General features: G+C 49.4%; 2 long non-coding RNA genes across 2 annotated transcripts; both read right to left on the minus strand.

The window, feature by feature from the left end:
- Positions 1-497: 497 nt before the first annotated feature.
- Positions 498-2,185, minus strand: LOC121095671. The gene is made up of 3 exons (XR_005830182.1): positions 2,033-2,185; positions 1,040-1,205; positions 498-587 (listed from the first exon to the last, which is right to left on the minus strand). It is a non-coding gene; the product is annotated as an uncharacterized LOC121095671 (long non-coding RNA).
- A 2,532-nt stretch (positions 2,186-4,717) lies between these two features.
- On the minus strand, positions 4,718-10,995 carry LOC121095940. The gene is made up of 3 exons (XR_005830266.1): positions 10,203-10,995; positions 9,059-9,086; positions 4,718-5,809 (listed from the first exon to the last, which is right to left on the minus strand). It is a non-coding gene; the product is annotated as an uncharacterized LOC121095940 (long non-coding RNA).
- Between the last annotated feature and the right edge of the window lie 7,090 nt (positions 10,996-18,085).

Here is an 18,085-nt window from a genome sequence, read left to right on the forward strand (position 1 = left end):
TTTCTTCAAATCATGCCTAAAAACCCTCTTCCCTCTTCAGATCTTGATTGGCTTTCTCAGTGGAATGGCTGTAGCTCTGTGTGCAAATGGCTGACACAAAACCTAAGTGCCCCACCTGGATCTAGGAAAATGGTGGTCTTTAAAGAAATCACAAGCCAGTTATCTGCGGAGTGCTTAGCTATACCTGTGCTAGCACTTAACCTTTACTTCCCCAATACCACAGTTACAATAGTTAAAGCTTGCTGATTTTGTTATTCCTTTAGAAGAAGTTTTCTTAAAATAGCCTAGCCACAAGGGCATAATGAGGTGCACAGCTGGGCAAAGCTTTCTGAGCAGCAGGAGGAAAAAGAAAGAACATATGCAGGACCAAAATGCTCAGAGCCTGCAAATGACTGCTCTCCAGTCATTCACATGGCTGAAGATTAAGGACTTTGCCAGCTGGACCATTAAAAAAATAAAGTTGGGGAAGACCAGGCAAAAACAGCAGAAAAAAGGGGTAAGGGAATAATATATCATTTATTTCTTACGTGCTGAATCTTCTCTCTGTCTTCCTGTTTTCCCATGGAGCAAAGAAACCACCAGTCATTCTGTAGAAGGAGAACAGAGAAAGCTTATTTAACAATGGTGATTCTTAATCAGGGACCTAGAGGCACTTGGAGATCTTTTCCCACCTCTACAACTGCAGCAGGGCTGCTATGTTTGTGCCTGGGAGCCTACAGAACCCAGGCTTGCCAACACAGCACTGAGAAGCTGATTTTGCTTGAAAAGGCTAGATTAATCTTTTCACTTTAACTGCAGCACCTTCTGCTACTTAACATGTACATATACTAGATCAAACAAAATTAGTCATTCCATTCTAGACACTCTACCCAAGGGAAAACATAGCAACAACATGATATAACTCCACCTCTGAGGTCTTCTTGCCAATACTTTTTCAAATGCAATGACAATAAACCAAAGTATTCCAGTTCCTAAAGCTTCTATAATTAGATATCCACTGTCAGTTTAGCAGCAGGCTATCCACTCTAACACAACACACCTTAAAGATCCCAGGTATTCCTGCGATTCCTAGCCACAGCCATGGTGGCCATCAGCACGCTCATTTGAAACATGCTTCATCTTCTGCGGAGGAGTATTGCACATGTGTGCAGCGGCAGGGAAGCAGGTTACTGTAATCTCCAAATCATTATCTTCTCTGTGTTTATCTTGAATGTAAATTAATTAGAGAAAGCACTGGCAATAGTTTATGTATTACACAGCAAATAATTCCCTGCCTACACTGTATAGCCACCACAAAACAACTAAACATATACCTTCCCCCAGCCCTTCAACTTAGGTTATCACCATACGGAAACAGGTAGTGGGAGAAGGAAGGTCTGATCATGCCTTAACCCAAAATAATGTTTTGCTCTGTCAGGGTAATTATACATTCTGACATCAGGAACTGAAATTAGCAGATGGTTTTCCCTTGGGTTGCCCAGAGACTGTAGAATGAATCATGCCCACTCTTGCGCTGCACCGGGCACCACGGGAATGAGGGGTGAAAAGACCAGGATATTTGTTTTCCTGCTCAGATGTCTGTGGCTGGAGAGTCACATCCATGCTTTGGCTTTGTAGGTGCTGTGATGTGGCTGTTGTTACTGCTGTCATCCCACGTGTGGCAGAAATGGCCATCATCTTCCAGTGGATGCGTTTACACAGCCACAAAAGCATATTCACCACTTTGCTTTGATCCTGGTGAGAATTCATGCCGCTACAATCTCTCAAAATGTCACTGAAACTTTGTGAAATGAATTTGACTTGAGAATAGTTCTCAACACAGAGCATTCTCCACAGGAGAAAAAAAAAAATAATGTAGCCAGCCCTTTTAAACGTTTAAATACACGGAAGAGACTCCCGAGTAGCTAAGATACCCGCCTCCCCCTCAGAGCCGTTTAGCACCGGGCACCCTGGTTAGCCCGAGCCTTAGATCTTACAAGGGAAAGAGCACCCAGACACTTCTCCTGCTCGCCTCTTTCATGTCTTTTCATACCTAAAGTTCTCCCGGCGTTGCGTTTCCATGGTGGCTGCTTTTCAACCCCTTCTCCCTCTCTCAGGCCCCTTTCTTCCTCACCCCCTTTCTGCAGTTTAAGAGCCCCGCACCCGGCGCAGCGTGCCGGCAGCCGCCCGCCCCCCGCCCAGGGCCGCCGCCGCCGTCCTGCGGCTCTGCCTCGCCCAGAGCTCCCCCTGCCGTTCGGCGCTGCTGCACGCCCAGCCGCGGCTGGAGACCGCCGGCACCCCCCCGCGCTGCTCTGGGGGGCTGATGCACCTCACCGGGAGCAAGGCTGCGCTGGGGGGGGGCAGCCTGGCCCCCATGGGCCCCCTGCCGGCTGCCTCCTCTGCCAGGGCGCCTCCTGAAGGCTAAAGGAGCAGCACCCTTGCTCAGCACCCCGCAGGGATGGGGTCTGCCTGTCTGATGGCAGTGCTTTAGGAAACGCTGCTTATTTGGGCAGAAAAATCGGCCTTTGTGCTCTGTCTCCAGCTGTCTAGCATGGGACATTAGCATAATGCTGTGGAATAGCTGCACGCTCAAAGTGCTGGTTAATTACAGGAGATAAAATAGGAGAGGAAGGGAAAATTCTGCCAAAAATTACCGAGGAATGAGAATAAGGGCCCAGCCTGTGAAAAGCGTGTGCTATTTCTGCCTGCCCTAAGCAGGCTGGCCCTGGGCTGTGATAGCCTGGTTGGAAGGCAGCTGCACACTGTAGGTGCCTGGAGGCACGTGCCAGCTGCAGCAGGCCACGCCGAGGCAGGGCACCGGAGATTTAAGACCCCAGCCTTATGGTACATGGGTGTGAGGGACCAGAGGGAGGGATGCTCGCTCTCCCATCACCCGCTCCAGAGGTCTGTGCTGCAGAGCTACCTCCTCGCCATGTGGCACACAACACAGAGCTCACTGCTGACAAGATGCTCAGCAGGCCCTCGTTCTGCTGGGCTTCGGGATGCCCAGGATGGAAGAGCAAAAGCACAAGAAATGCACCTCCCAGCAGTGAGGGGGCCTGGCCTCAAAACGTGCCAGTAGCTTGTGCCGGTTTCCACAGGGGCAGCACCCTGCAGCCCTGGTACCCAGGGACAGTACATGGCTCTGCTACCACCCCGAGCAGCGTGACATGGAAACGTGCCAAGCTGTCCCCTGCTAATGCCGCCACGTTTGCACACTTGTTGCATTCGCCTGCATATGTTGCCATAGGAACTGCAGCCCCAGCATCTGCTGCCTGCTGCTCCCGCTGCGCTGCCTCTGTGCCCAGGAGGGCTCAGCCCACCTCTGTTCCTCTGCCTGCCTGCTCTGCCAGCCTGATCATGCCTCCCCCTCACTCACAAACGCCCTCTTTTTTTGGGTGACAATCAGATTACTCCTGTAGCACCTAATTATTGCATTAGTTATAATTTGCCTATTCATTTGTCTCTCCCCCTCCCTCCCACCCCGGAACACTTTCATCTCTCCATCCTTTCCACCTTCACGCTAGCTCTGCTCTCTGACTCCCATCGCCTTTTCTCTTGCACTCCTCAGCCACAGAAAGCCTTGCTGCACTGCTGTACGCTTTCCTTCCTCTTTGCTTCCCCATTACTCACATCCGTGCTCTTCCCTAGCGCCTCTTGTTCCACCCTCTCTCCCAGTCTTTCTCCTCTAGTTTCCTTCCCCTTAGCCCACCTGCCCACCACCTCAGGCTACTCCTTCACACAGTCCTTCTCTTTCTTATATCCCTGTGCAGGGCACTGCCAGCTTCTCCTGGGTCTGAGCCAGGCTTGGTCCTCTCCTGCACTCTCCATGGCTCTTACACAGTCAACAGCATTTCTCATTCTCTGCTCTTGTCTGTCCAAATACCCCAGAAACTGCATCTCCTCCCACCTCCCAATAGCCTGTACCAATGGACCCTTACTCCATTCTTCACCTCTCTGAATTCATTTTCCTCCAGGCTCCTTCATCAAGCCCTCCAATGTAAGCATGTTCTAATCTCTCACTGTCCCCAGATCCCATCCTGACCCACCTTTCTTCTTCCTTGTCCTTTGAATGGGAGATTCCAGCCAGCACCACAGCCAACTCCAGCCTAACAACCCTGGTCTAAACCTTTATTCCAGTGGTTGCACCACCATGTTTCACAGCCTCTCACTCCTCCATTCCCATTCCGCTGGCTGTATTGTTGCTTTTGATGCCATTGACTGCAAATTCCTTTTGAAGCCATATTCCCTCCTGTTTCTTGGAATTGCTTTTCTTCTCTGCCACCTTCTCCATTTCCACACAGCCCCTTGGACCAGAACCCCAGTGTCTTCCCTCCATCCCCACCCCAGCACACAAGCCATTCTTCCTTGCTACCATCTGTGCCCTGCCCTCCCCCTGGGAGTCTCCAGCACCCATGCCCTCTCCTTTCTCCCATGTGAAGGACACAGATGTCTCCTGGGGCACCTTCTGGAGACCACCTCATCTGCTTAGAGGGCTTCAGCTAGCATCTACACCTGTGCTGGTCCCTGCTCCTGATGAGCGTCTCTCCATCTTGCACCTCAGCCAACCTCTACACTTTCCTAGATTAACTGAGTGCTGCTAACACCGCCTTCACTGATTCTCTTCCTTTGCTTCGCAAGTCCCTTGCATTTCCACACTCTTTTTTTTCCTACCAGGAACATCAATCTTTCTTGCTAGGTTTCTTCTGCTTCCACTTTTCCAGCCTTGTATCACCACCCCAAAAACACCAGTGGTCATGAAATCATTACATTTAGACTGTTGCTGCAGGACATGTAGAAGGTGTGCACAAGAGAGAGCACATAAGAATTCTGTAAAGTTAGACAAGAAATTTTCTACTTGTATTATATTTTCATACATACTTCAGGCCATCTGTGGAAAGCTGTCAAATGACTAGCTAGAAACATATTATAAAATCTTGTTATTTTACTTTAAACATTAATTTAGCAGGCTCAGATCTGAGGACTCAGCAAAATGCTAGCAGTTCTCATGTGCTTCCAAATTTTGCTCATATTTTTACAACAAAGCGGTCTCATAGCTTAACGTGCCCTATACTCTTCCCCTACACCCTGTGACTCGTGAGCCCACTTTTGGCTGCTAGTTTGGCATGTGTTGTAATTGGCATTGCTGTAATCTCAGGTCCACACATGCTTGTTAATACAGCCTGGAATAATTTGCAAGTGTGCTCTCAAGTCACCAAAAGTGAGACAGCACTTCATTATTTTCAAGTGACACCTCTGGACCCCAAGATCAGTACATTACCAAGTCTTTTTTAAGCCTGTTTGCAGTGCGTTTTTTAGGAGCTTTTTGCACGTGGTATTGTTCTGTTATCCATGTATTTGGACTCCAGATTTCCAGCTCTTTATCCTCACTGTCCATTGAAACAGCATCCTGAATATATTTTGAAGTTAGATTTGTGACCGCCTCTTTCTTGATTCCCAGTGTTTGAGAAAGCTTCTGGTACATGTCTAGTTTCCAAATGCCATTTTGTGGCGTTGCTGGCCTGGAGGATACTGGCAGGTCTATATTCCTGGTTTTCTCTATATCAAATTTCTCTGCTTTAGTTCCAAACCTCTGGAAAAAAACCCAAAAAACAACTGTCTCTCTCTTTGCTGTTACTATCAACTCCCATTTTTATTTAGATGTTTCCTATATAGAACAGCTTGTCTTACTGGTGCCTACTGCAGAATTTCTTCTTCACATCTGAATATCTGTTGTTGAACTCATCCTCAAACTCTCCTTGCTATCAACAAGTTCTTCTGTCTTTCCTCTTCAAAAATAGCCACACAGACCTTTCCTGTATGTGTTCCTCTGCAAAACAAATTCAGGTTAGTGCAACAGAAGGTAAGAGACAGGTACCCACGCTTCCAAATTACATAACCCTATACTTGGTGCTGCTATGATGTGAGTTCTGCTGGTACTCACATACATTGTCCTCCTGATCTGCAGCTGCTTCCATTGCAAACCCCTTTGCTTGGATGTAAATCTGAATATATACGAAATAATAATGAAATGTTACTAAATCTACAGTAAATCCACTGAAGAGAGTCTACCTTGTCCAATTTATGCCTGCTGACCATGCAACATGTTCTAGGTTTCCTGCACTGACAGTGGTCCTTCACAACACTTTCCAGAGATGCAACCCTCACATACACTTGGTCTCAACACATTAGTTGTAGCAGGCAGCATTTCCCACTCGGAGCTTGTTCGCAGAATCAGAAATTAATCTCCCAGGGTTTAACACAGTCCCACAGCTCATCCCTAACCCCAGGGCATCCACATTTTTCTCTTCTTTTATAACTAGGATTCACTTCATACACAGACAGGATCTCTTTTGATACAAAAGAATCTGACATGATAACAAGCAGCAGCTGCACAGAACAGTCACAACTTGTGTCTGAACTACGGTGTTTCTGGTGCAAAAGGGAAGAGTCAAAATGCACCAAAGGAAGAACTCCAGGAAGGATTGGGCAGTCAGTGTCTTGAGTTTAAATTGTGCTCTACATCAGGACTAGTCAGACGGGAGCAGCTGTCCCTTTTAGAAAATGTGGATAACATGATGAGATTTGGAATAGAAAACAGGGAATGACTTAGGGAGCTGCTGTGACTGCTGTGTACCGTGCCCTACCTAAGCCCAAAAGCCCTTCAGCTTTAGGGGTGGGAGTCTGCTGAGAAAGCCTGATATTCCAGCCAGAACTGGAGCATGCGTCAGGGAGCAGGTAGGTCCTTAGAAGCCCAGGTCTTAATCCTGTAATTTTCCCATGAAGTTTTCCATAAGTCCAATATTTTTATGTGCATTGGCCAGCCTTTTGCGGTAACATCAGACATCAGGCAAATGTTTCCTTCTATTGTCTTTGCATCTCCCAAAGGACTTTTGGCTTGAGTGTCTTTGCCAGTAAATAAGAAACAGCAAAAGCAGTTGACAGCTCAAGATCAGTGATGATGGTAGAAACGAGCTGACTGCGATGCTGGTTGCTGTTTACTCTTCTAACAAAGTACAACCAGTTTGCTCAGGACTGCATGAACAGGAAGGAAGAGCTGATCTCTGCTGTGCCTGGCTAAGCATATAATGGTCTGGGATGAAGTCCCAACCTGAGAAACTGAGGGTGGGGGGAGGTGAAGATCCCTGAAGTTCAGCCCTGTTGCATTCTGAGTTATCTATTCTTGTGTGAAGTTCCAAAATCTAGGTGAGCAGAATCTGTCCTAAAAATATTGCCTGGCTTGCTAAGTTTGGGGAGGGAGAAGGACAAGGTGAGCTCCACACTGCTGGTGCCAGGGCTGTAGGAGACAAGCAAGAGAGAGTGCTTTCCTCCCCTTTTCACTTGCCTTCACATAGGAGGTGGGCTGTGCCCTCACGTCCTCCTTTTGGGCCTGCAGAGAACAGGAGGAGCAGAAACAGAGAGGAGATGGTCTTTCCACCCAACTCAGTTATCAGAGCCATTAAGTACAGCAAAAGCCTCAAATCACTGAGCTCACATCAGTGTGAGACCCTTACGTTTTCCTTTCCCAGAGCCGGATCGTTTGGATAAGAGCTGCAAGTCACCATACCCATGGACAAGCTCGTTGTGCTCTTGGGAGTAAATCTGTGGCTGGATGATGGTTTGTAGTTTGTCTCAAAGCTAATCCAAAACTTGCCAATGAAGTGCAGCATGTGTCACAGTGGAGTGGTACATGGACCTCTGGAATGCCAACCTGCAAGATCTCACCTGCTTTGGACACTACAGCTGTGTCCTTGCTTGATGTGGTGCAAACATTTCTAGAACTCCTCCAAGATGGCATCGGTAGTGCGTGAAAAAGCCAGAATGGATCAGACGCACACATTTGCTGGATCTCCACTTTGCTTTTTCCAGTCCGTTCACTTGAGTTTTACAGATTATTTTTTTCCTGTTCAAACGTGTACAGGCTTGAAAAATGCTGATGCAGGACTTTGAAAACCCCGAATGTAGCTGATGGAGAGGACTGAGCTCTCCCACCTGGACAGGCAGGTTTGTGTGTTGACACCTGCAGACCAAAGCTTGTGAATTTGTTTCTGTCTTCAGGAATTTTAAGGTAAGATGCAGCATTTTACTGTGCCTCTGGTAAATCAGTGCCTGGCGCAGCTTCACAAAGGACATGGGCTGACAGCCAGAAGGGCCTGCAGATGTGATGTAGGGCCTTGGGAGACCTCTCTTCTGCTGGAATAACAACTGGAGGTGAAGCACAATATTGTCAATAGCAAGATCTAAGTCAACAGCAAGACTTTCATGATCTCTGTGGAAGTGGAGCAGACCCCGAGTTGCTCTGAAGACATCCCATGACACTTGTTTATGAACTGCACTTGCAGAACTCTACCTTTAAGAAGCACAATGATACTTTTATTACTAACCTGGAAAACCCCATGCTTTGAAAGAATAGCTCCTTTAATGTCAAGAAAGCAGGGAGACTCCTACTTCACTCAGTGGGTAGCTGTATGCACAAGAACCACAGAAAACTGCATGGGCACACGATCCAGATAGATCACATGGGGAGCACTGAAGGGAAATGTAGGCCTCCCTTTCTTCCCATCATTGTGTTTGGAATATGTTTCCAATTGCACTAGTCACAAAGCAATCAAAGAAACTTGTCTACAGTGGCAAATTGAAGATGTCCTATCAGACCACATTACAGGAAGCTATGCACCATTGAATCCTTCGTTACATCAGAAAAACCAACATCCACATGGCTTCAGGACACAATGCAGCCAACTCCATATGCCCTAACAGAAAAGAGAGAACAGATCTTCAAAGCAAATGAAATCTGTCTTTGGATGACGCCCGCTAACATGTTCCTTCCTCCCTCTTACATCCCTAACCAGCATCCCACCTTCCCACGCAGGCCACCCCCTGCGGCACTTCAGATGCAGCAAGCTCATCTAGCCAGGGACCCTCGGCCCTTCCCAGGCTCCCCCCTACCGAGCTCCAGGCCCGGCACCCCCTCCTCTCCACCCACCACCCCTGTCAGCAGGCTGCTCCCAGGGGCAGGGCTTTGCTCATTTGGTTTCGCGTGCTCCACACCTAGCGTTCCCAGCCTTGTTCTGCTCACCTGACGCCGGCTGCTGGTTTTAACAGCCCTGCAAAGGAAGACAAAAGCAAAAATTATTACACCACCCAGTCATGGCCACATGGTAACACGACAGCTAGGGCTGGCCACTGTCACAGGGAGCAGCGTGGCCACAGTGGGCTCAGGACCTGTCATGCACAGTGGGCACCGTGGTTAAAAAAAAAACGTATGTGGACAAATAAAGGGAACCAGTAACAGCCTTGCTGTTGGGCTCTGAAATGGATCAGAGATGGCTGCAGCCTTTGACTGGGATATTCCAATAATTGTTATAAAAGGAGTTTATCTCAGCCCTAAGAAAGGGTTCTTTGTTCACGAGCCCAGTTCTGCAGCACAATTGGGATAAGGAAAAGTTGCAAAGGAGAAACATTGATCTGTTACTGTGAAGACGCTTCAAAGACGATCAGACTTTGGAAGCAAACTCTTCTCAAGCTACAGCTGATCTCTGATCTGGGCGAGGGCTCCACGCAAGCCATCCCGATGAGCCCTTGCACGGCCGGTGTGGGAAGGGATCCCTGCGGTGATCTGTCCCTTCAGTTAACGGGCAGATCCTTACCGGGCACGACTCCCGCTGGAACGAAGGGGTCTGGTTCGCAATCCCGCCTAAATCCTACCAGCGTTTCCTGGGTCGAGTGAAATAAACTGGTGGTTGGCAAACGGAGTTAAAAACCCGCGGCCGCTCCTGAAGCGCCGGGGCTGCCCCCCCAGAGCGCCGGGGCTGCGGCGCTGCCCGGCCCCGACAGCAGGTGCCACTGCGGGCCGCGTCCCGGCCGCTCCCCGGCGCCCCCTGGCGGCGCGCCCCCCCGCCCGCGCACCCCCGGGGGCAGAGGCGCCGGTCGCTGCCGGCCCGCGGAGCCGAGCGCGGCCTGGGGACGGGCGGGCAGCCGGGGGCCGCCGGCTCACGCGTGGGGAGGGGCCCGCGGAAGCGTTCGGTGAAGGGGGCCGGAGCGGTGCGGCGGTGGGCAGCAGCCGGGCGGCGGGCGAGGCGAGCAGCCCGGGGGAAGGGGCTGGCGCTCGGCACGATCCCGCTGCCGCGGTATTTGCGCAGCGCGCCCTGCTCACGGCCCGGCCCCCGCGGACCCCTCCCCTCCCCGTGCCCCTCCGCCCCCCGCCCCATCGCAGGGGCTACCTGGGGTCAGCCCCGGCTGCTGCCACAGGCACCGGTCACAGCTGCGTGCCGGTTCCGTGGCCGGCAGGCAAGGCGTGAGACCCGCTAAGGGTCACCCTGGCGCTGCTCCAGGGCCGTCGTTGCCACTCCGGGGAGTCAGGATAACGTGCTCGGAGAGGGCACCGCTTTGTTTCCATTACTGATAGGAGAAGCAGCCACAGGAGAAAAAAAAAAAAAAGTGCTTTGTTGTTAAAGCTGTGTCTGGTTTATACCCGCACCATGAACAACCTTCCAAGTGACAGTGGGTTTTCAATGTCTGTTTTCTTTCTGGTTGACTTCTGTGGTCAGGAAAGTGTTACCCACCGGACTGTGTAAAGAGACTAGCAGGGAGAGAGGGGAGAAGGAAAGGCACAGGGAAAAAGCCAAACCTGCTAATGGATTTATCCTAAAGTTAGGGATGAAGGAAGTTACAAGGACTTCTCAGCTCATGAAAGGCCTTCCCTCATGGACCACCCTCCACTGGACTATCCCATTTAGACCCCTGCCCTCACTCACCTGGGGATGCTGGATAACCAGTAGAAGCAAAGAAGAGACACAGTGTCTTGCCCTTACCTGCCAGTGCTTACACTTGCACTGGGCAGCTGAATCCACAAACAAATTAAATTCTTTCTCAGATGAACACAATGATCACACATGATCATTTTCCTTCCAGCTCTTTCCTCTGGAGCAGAGGGAGGAGATGCTCTCCCAGTGTCACAGCGAGTTGTGCAGCACTCAGACCCAGCACCATCAGCCCTCTCCACTTGCTTCACTGCTGCAGACAGCTACGACTCTAGTGAAATGCTTGAGATTTTGGAGATCATTTGTAACTTCTTGGTATGCTACCAAGGCCCGGATGGAAGCCAAAGACGACGACAAGGAAGGGCTCATAGAAAGTGGAGGACAGGCTGGCAGTATGGCTGCAGGTAAGCAGGGCACAGTTTGCCTACCCTCCACTTTAGACACCCCAAGGTTTCTGAAACTGCACAGAGCTGCCAGAGACAGTGTAGGACCTCAGGAGACTGGGCCATGCAGGAGCAGCAGCTGAAGAGCAGAGAGGGTACCCAAGGATGCACTGGAGACCTGCAGTCATGGAGATGGGAGTGGAGAAAAAGACATGGTTAATTTGGAGAGCCACCAGGGAGGAGAATGAAAAAGCATGACCAAGTGCTGTGATGCTCCCCTAGTGAGCTACAGCTCCTAGATCTTGTTTTCTGTCTTTAAAAGTGGCAGGTGAAAACTGGGTGTTACTTCATGCTATCAAAGGCAGGTTTGCTGTGAGTGAACAGAGCAGCATTACCCCCTCTGGTGCTGCGTGAGGGATCCGAGAGGCAGCGTTCACATGCTTAGCAAGAGCACTCCATGGTGAAGTGCTACCTACCTATGTTTTTTTATTGATAGCAGGCTCTGCTGCTGGCCAGGTGTCCCCAGGCACATTACTCTGCCTGTGCTGGTTACCCACCTCGCTATGTCTGTCTGTCTCTTGATGACAGCTAGTGGATCACTCAGTACTTCTGGACATCTTCCTTGGGGTTGCACAGGGCTCCAGCTTTAGTATCTCCAGATGCTTTCTGTAAAGGGAACAACACAAACAGCCTTCACTGGACATGCATAACCAGGAGCCCCTTCACCTTCCCCCAGCACTGCTGCCTGCTGCTCTGGCACCCAGCCTGGGAAAACCAACCCCAGATCTCCCTAAATTCCCGTCACCTGCGCACAGGCAGGTGCAGAAGGTACCATGCTGATCAGGGATGGGGCAGAAGGTGCCCACCACACACAGCGAGTGCCAGGCAGGCTGCAGTGGTTTGAAAGCGCAGCCTGCCCTGGGCACAGGATGGGGCACCAGGAATTACCCCCCTGTGAGAAATGTGGGTGGTACAAAGGTGGCAGCTTGCAGGTTAACCCACCAAGGGGCCGGTGGCAGCACAGCTATGTCGAAGGCCTGTGCTCTGAGCAGCACATCCTGCTAGCAGGAGAGGCAAGAGATCTGGCCTCAAGGTACAGCTTTAAAGCAGCTGACCCTGTACCTGATGTGTATCAAATCCAGATAATATTAACTGGGTTTAACTTGCTCTTGACACCTATGAAGACAAGCTAAACTGTTGGAAGTATCTCTAGTCAATGCAAGTGCATCCACGTGAGGGCTTGCACCAGTAAACTGTAGTGATCCGAAGGTGTGCTGCCACGTGAGCCGCTCCTGTGGACCTTGCAGTCATTTGGACACCCTGTTGCAAGGCCTTTCTGGGCATCACAAACATACACACTCTCCAGAGCAGGAAGGGTTTTTCCTTTGTAGAGCTCTATTCAGATTTCTGCATGTTGCTGCTGGAAATCCATGCATCTCCATGTATTAATGGCTTCATCTCACACTAAATCCTTTTTAGCCGCAATGAAAATCAATAAAAGATGCCCATATGATATGATTACCTGTCATAATGATATACAATTACTGAATGTCCCAATTCCTACTTACTGAAGCTGCGTAGCCTTGGTAACATAGGAGGAATGTCCACAGAGTTAGGGGACAATTGCTTTGTCCTTTGCATTTCCAGGGCAATGTGACTGCCTTCACCACATGTTGAGATTTGCCTCCTGGACCTGCTCCTATATATTGTTCAGCTGAGGAACTTTCTGCTGGCTCAACTAGATTCCTTTCCCAGTGCTTTGGAAAGACTCTGCTGTTGTCCAGCTTGACCTCAAAACTGTTTTCTCAGACAGTGCCATCCTTTTTCTCCTTCCAGAAAACTTTGCTGCTGGGTGAAGGACTTACAGTTTCTCATCAGGCTCTGATTTGCTTTTCTACTGTTTTTTTTGCTGGCTGCTCAATTAGACACTAAGTCTTCCTGCAATTCAGTGATCTGAGAATCCAGGTCATCGTTTCCGTCAGAGCTGCTTCCTCCTCCATCTCTGCTGAGCTGCTCACAGCTCTTCCTTCCTGGGCAGACCTCCACGCTCCTCGGACTGCGCCTGCAGATGCGGTACCTCCCTCCTGCTCTGTACACTCTGTCTCCAGCTCCCTTCACGGTTTTCCTCCCTGAATTACAGACAACAATGATGACCTGAGGTTCAGTCGTACAATTCCTGCCAGAAATTTTTCTTTGCTGCTTGCAGTTCATGGGACTGCCTTGCCCATGGTTACCCAGCCCTCCAGGTCACTGTGGCCAGGGGCTGCCTAGGGGGTTCAGCAGGGCAGGACGCAGCCAGCAGGACCCATCCTACCACCCCAGCCAGGGAGCAGGGCAGGCCAGAAGGCACAAGGGGCAGCCCCTGGGCATCAGGCTCCTTCCTGGGGCTGGGCCAGGACATCAACCCAGGGGTGAAATATCACTGTGACCATAAGCGGAGGCTTTGCAGACCAGTTGCTGGCTTGGAGCAAGGACTGACTGCCCAGGGTGGGCAGAGCTTGCCGCTGCCACAAGCCAGCCTGGCCCTACCTTGCCAGTGTCATGACACTCACAGCCCCACTCCCGCCCCTGCTGTGGCTCCCCCGCTTCTCACAAGGCTCACGTCTTTCAGCCCCATAGACCTCCCTGACTCCACAGCTGTGACAGCCCATCCTGGCGCATCCTTTGCCCAGCTACAGGCAATAGCCTGGGTGTGTGGCATGGAGGGAGCACCAGAGAGGCTGCCTGCTTCCAGAACTACAGCTTTCGGGTGCTTTGCCAGTCCCCAACATGCTGTTCCTCAGGGTTAGGTGCCCTCCGCTCCACAACAACTTCAAGTATTTTTCTAGTAGTTTTTTGGGTGGTGCCCACGGGAGTCCTGCAAGCCACCGCTTCTGCCAGCACAGCAGCAGTGTCCCATCGCAGCATCTGTACTGCACCAGCACAGCTGCTGGCTGTTACAGAGGTGCCTTTGCACTTTTAACCTCCCCCCATCTCCAGGGGAAGGAAGAACCTCACCTCTTATGATTCATTTATTGACTGGTGTGAAAAAAGCCAGTTCCTAGAGGAGTCTGCTCTGTGTGCCTATCCATGTTGAGATTTCCATTAATAATTGCTCAATCTGTCAGTCAGGTTTGTGTTTGGTGGTTGTTTGTTGTTTTTTATTTTTTTACCTACAGGATGTTTCTGTGTCTGTCTTCTCTCTGGTTTTAACATGATAGCGCACACAGGCTGTGCTGTGAACAAGTGAAACTGCATGTTCAAACTTTGATAGAAATCACTGTCAGGCTTTATATTTTATGATTCAAAGGTATTTATAATTCAGCAGGAGGCTTTCAAAGTGCATACATATGTACATACATTTTCTTTTTTCTTTGATTTAATATTTTAGCTACTTTCTCTGAAAAGCAGGCACTTATTACATACCTAAACCATCACTTTTGAAGACCTGGAAATATGGAAGTATTTGCATTTCTGTTTCCTTCTTTTCCTACTTGCCTGTTTTTCAAGTTACATTCCAAGGAGTCTATTTTAAATTTCTTTTTTTATTTTTTAAAGACTCTTGGACATCTCTCTTTTGCTCCTTCTGTGTTATCTGTATCGCCTTATTGTTGCCTGGAGTCCATCTCTCTCTCTCTGGGTGGTCCAAAGTCACTACAAAACAGGTCTGACCTCTGTTCTTCAATCACATTGAAGGTATTTGACCTTTTTATATAGATGTAGATAACTGCACAGTGCTGACAATCCTAGTAACCCCTTTTTCCTTTGCTTTGTCTACTAAAGATTTGCAGCAGTGCACCTGAAAAAGAACACTCTCCAGTAGGCCTTGTTCCCTGGCATTTATAGACAATTCCTATTAGCCTCTTTTTTCCTCTTATGTGAGAGCACGCTTCTGCTTGGTCATTTTATGCAAGAAAAATAAATTAATCTTTTAGTATCCTGGAAAACTTTTCTGTGCTTGCTCTTCTTACAGCTGGGTATCTCAACAAGTCTGAACAAAGTAATTCCCAGAGGCAACGTCCAACAGCAACAGGGCAAAGGAAAAAACCCAAACCCACATCTGACATTCATAAAGCTAAATGAACCTGTAAACGGAGCAACTGACTGAAATAACTTGATCTGGCTCCTGTCACCAAACCTATTTTGCTCCTGCAGGAGTCCAGCCCCTTGAGCCAGGTCATTCCTGATAACCTTTGCTTCCCCAACGGTTGCCCAAAGCCCATGATGTCCCATGACTTTCTCATTCCAAAGGTTCCTTTCAGAGCAACAGGCTGGCCCCTGGCTCTGGGAGTTGCACGTCCCTAAGCCAACCCTGATGCTACAGCACCCAGCCACTGCAGGGCTCTGGTGAGGGGGTTCCTGGGCACCCTTCGCTGTGCCATGAGCAAATCCAGTACATGGGATGAAGGGAAGGGTGAGAATGGCAATGTGGGTCTAAAAACCCCCAACTCTGTAACTTCCCAGTGTGAGACAGCAGCTAGTACCGTCTGGGATTGCCCAGGACACTTGGGTCAACAGAACAGCCCCTGCCTGAGCCCTGGCTGTCTCCTGGCTTCACAAATCTGCAGGGCTGTCAGTGACCACACTTACACCCGAGTATGCCCTGTGGGCTGTGGAGCTGGTGGCTTTACACCCCAGCTGTGGAGGCCAGGGGGTTTCCAGGAACTGTAATCCTCACACCACGATAGCTTCCACATCAGCACCCCTACTTCAGTCCATCAGTCAGGAAGAAAGAGGTTTCCCTACGCTCAGCCCTCACCGCCTTGCCTCCCAGCAAGTCTGACATGTAGTACCAGAGCTTATTGCACTGAGCCTTGCTGGCTGAGCTGGGCAAGCGCCCTGGGAAAAGGGACCAGAAAGGAAACAGAAGAAATTTTCATTTTATGGTCAAGGACATCCATTTATCTCCACAGTGCCTGCAGATCACCGGTCTATCTTTTTTTCTTCTAAGAAAAATACTAACACAACACACCAAGAATCTACAGCTAATTTTTAGCCAAATTATTTAAAAAGTCTCTTTACCTCATGCTGCCAGCATTTCTTACGCTGTTTCTGCGTGGCATAACCATATCCCAGTAGCCCGCAGGTACCAGGTTTCTCCATTCTGGCCAAACACAAGCCTCAGTTGAAGAGAGCAGCTGAAGCACTCTCCCCGCTTTGTGCGGAGCTGCTGCACAGGAGCTGTAACCTTGAGCAGCTGAATAAAGGCACAGGCTTTCTGTGTGCTGGCTGTTGTCACCTGGGCTGTGCCTGGCATCCCCCTCCCTGGCACCCCTTTGTGGGATGTCCCCAGCCTGTTCCCTGGCTTGAGAGCAGCCTGGGAGTCCCACCTGGTGGCACTGGCTACCAGCAAGAGCTCTGTGTAAGCATAGGTCTCTTAGGAAACTGTCCTAAACATTTAGGTAAGAGATGTTTAGTCATTAAAAAATAAAATAAAATAAAAGTAGCTCCCCAGTGCTAGGGAATATTTATGTCACTTGTCTCAAAACCAAAAAACAAACAAACAAAAACGCAAACAAAACCACCCCAAACAAACAAGAACAGAAGAAGAAAGGCAGTGGGAACCCTCAGCTACAACACAGTGTGTGCAGTGCCCCCAGCAGCCCTGTGCCGGGGTCTTACAAACTGTGGGAGGCATCACAGCCACATCACAGGTCTTCCAGGGGAAGCAGCTATGGTTTTAATTCTGACATCAACAACCCAGATGTGCAATTAGGCAGAGCGCTCTTTGGGAGCTGTCTCTATATCTGTAGTAAGGCTGCACAAAGTGTGTAATTACTCAGACACAGCAATCCTGCAGGAGCCAAGCACAAGATGGCCATGGCAAACACATCATAACCATATCCCGACTCCTTGGCACAGGCAAATGGTCCGGGGGAGTGCAGGGACCTGGGACACAGCTCCTGGCACTCCCAGGGATCAGGGACACTGGTGGCACCATGCCCTGGGTTCTGGTAGCAGCTTAGTGTCACCATGAATGAGTCTGACATGCTTTGCCATTGCATTACCGGGTATTGCAACCACCGTGTCTTCCTGCTGGTGTCTGCTCTGCAAGATGCCTTCTTCTGCTCAGAGTCCACCTACAACCTTGAGAAGAGCAAGGAAAATGCCACTTGATGGTCAAGATCTTTTTCTCCTGACTCCTTTCCAGTTTCTTGGATTCTCTTTCTGCTTTCAGACTCATATGTGCTGAAGTAATTTGCAGTCATGTCTAGGTTTTGCATTGCCACTAACTGCATTAGTTCACGGATTTCTTCTACCATGGAGTTCCTGCAGCTGCCGATGCCTTGCCAGTTAATTTATCATATATTTCCTTCAAATCGGAATTGAATTAGCAAGCATACATAATAAAGCATAGTAGAAAGAAAAAGAGGCAGATAAAAGCTGACACAGACCAGATGCCTCTTTCAGCTACTGCAACACCAACAGAGAGCGCGGGTAAGCGTCAGGTGAGCAAGAAAAACCAGGACATAGACAAACAACTTGCCAGGATTTGATCATCAGCTGCTTACATAGGGGCTTTGAAAATTTCCTGCCCTCAGGGCATCAACATTTCTCTGAGCTTCCCAAGTATTGTGCAGTTGAAGGAAGACATTGAAAAGGAGCTCATTTGCATTAGAAAGACGTTGAACAGTGTGAGAACCAATGGTTGAAAGAAGACCAGCAAAAAAGACCATCCTAGGGGAGCACAGTATATGAACAACAACAACAAAAACAGCCAAATAACCCCCACAAAAAGTCTCCCTTCACCTCCTCAGTAGGATACTCTGCCCATCTTTGAGACTGCTCATATTCAGTGATATGCACCTTCATTAATTAATGCCTGTCAGCACTGCAACACATACACACACAAAGCATTTGCTACCCAGGAGATGTTAACTTCCCTACCAACATTACCACAAGCTTATAACTGTATCCTCCATGTTCTGCTCTAGCTTCCTATAGGAAATCAAACAAAGGACAAAGCCCTTAAATTCAAGG

Source organism: Falco naumanni, chromosome 11 (genome assembly GCF_017639655.2).
Source record: "Falco naumanni isolate bFalNau1 chromosome 11, bFalNau1.pat, whole genome shotgun sequence".
Classification (NCBI taxonomy): Eukaryota; Metazoa; Chordata; class Aves; order Falconiformes; family Falconidae; genus Falco; species Falco naumanni.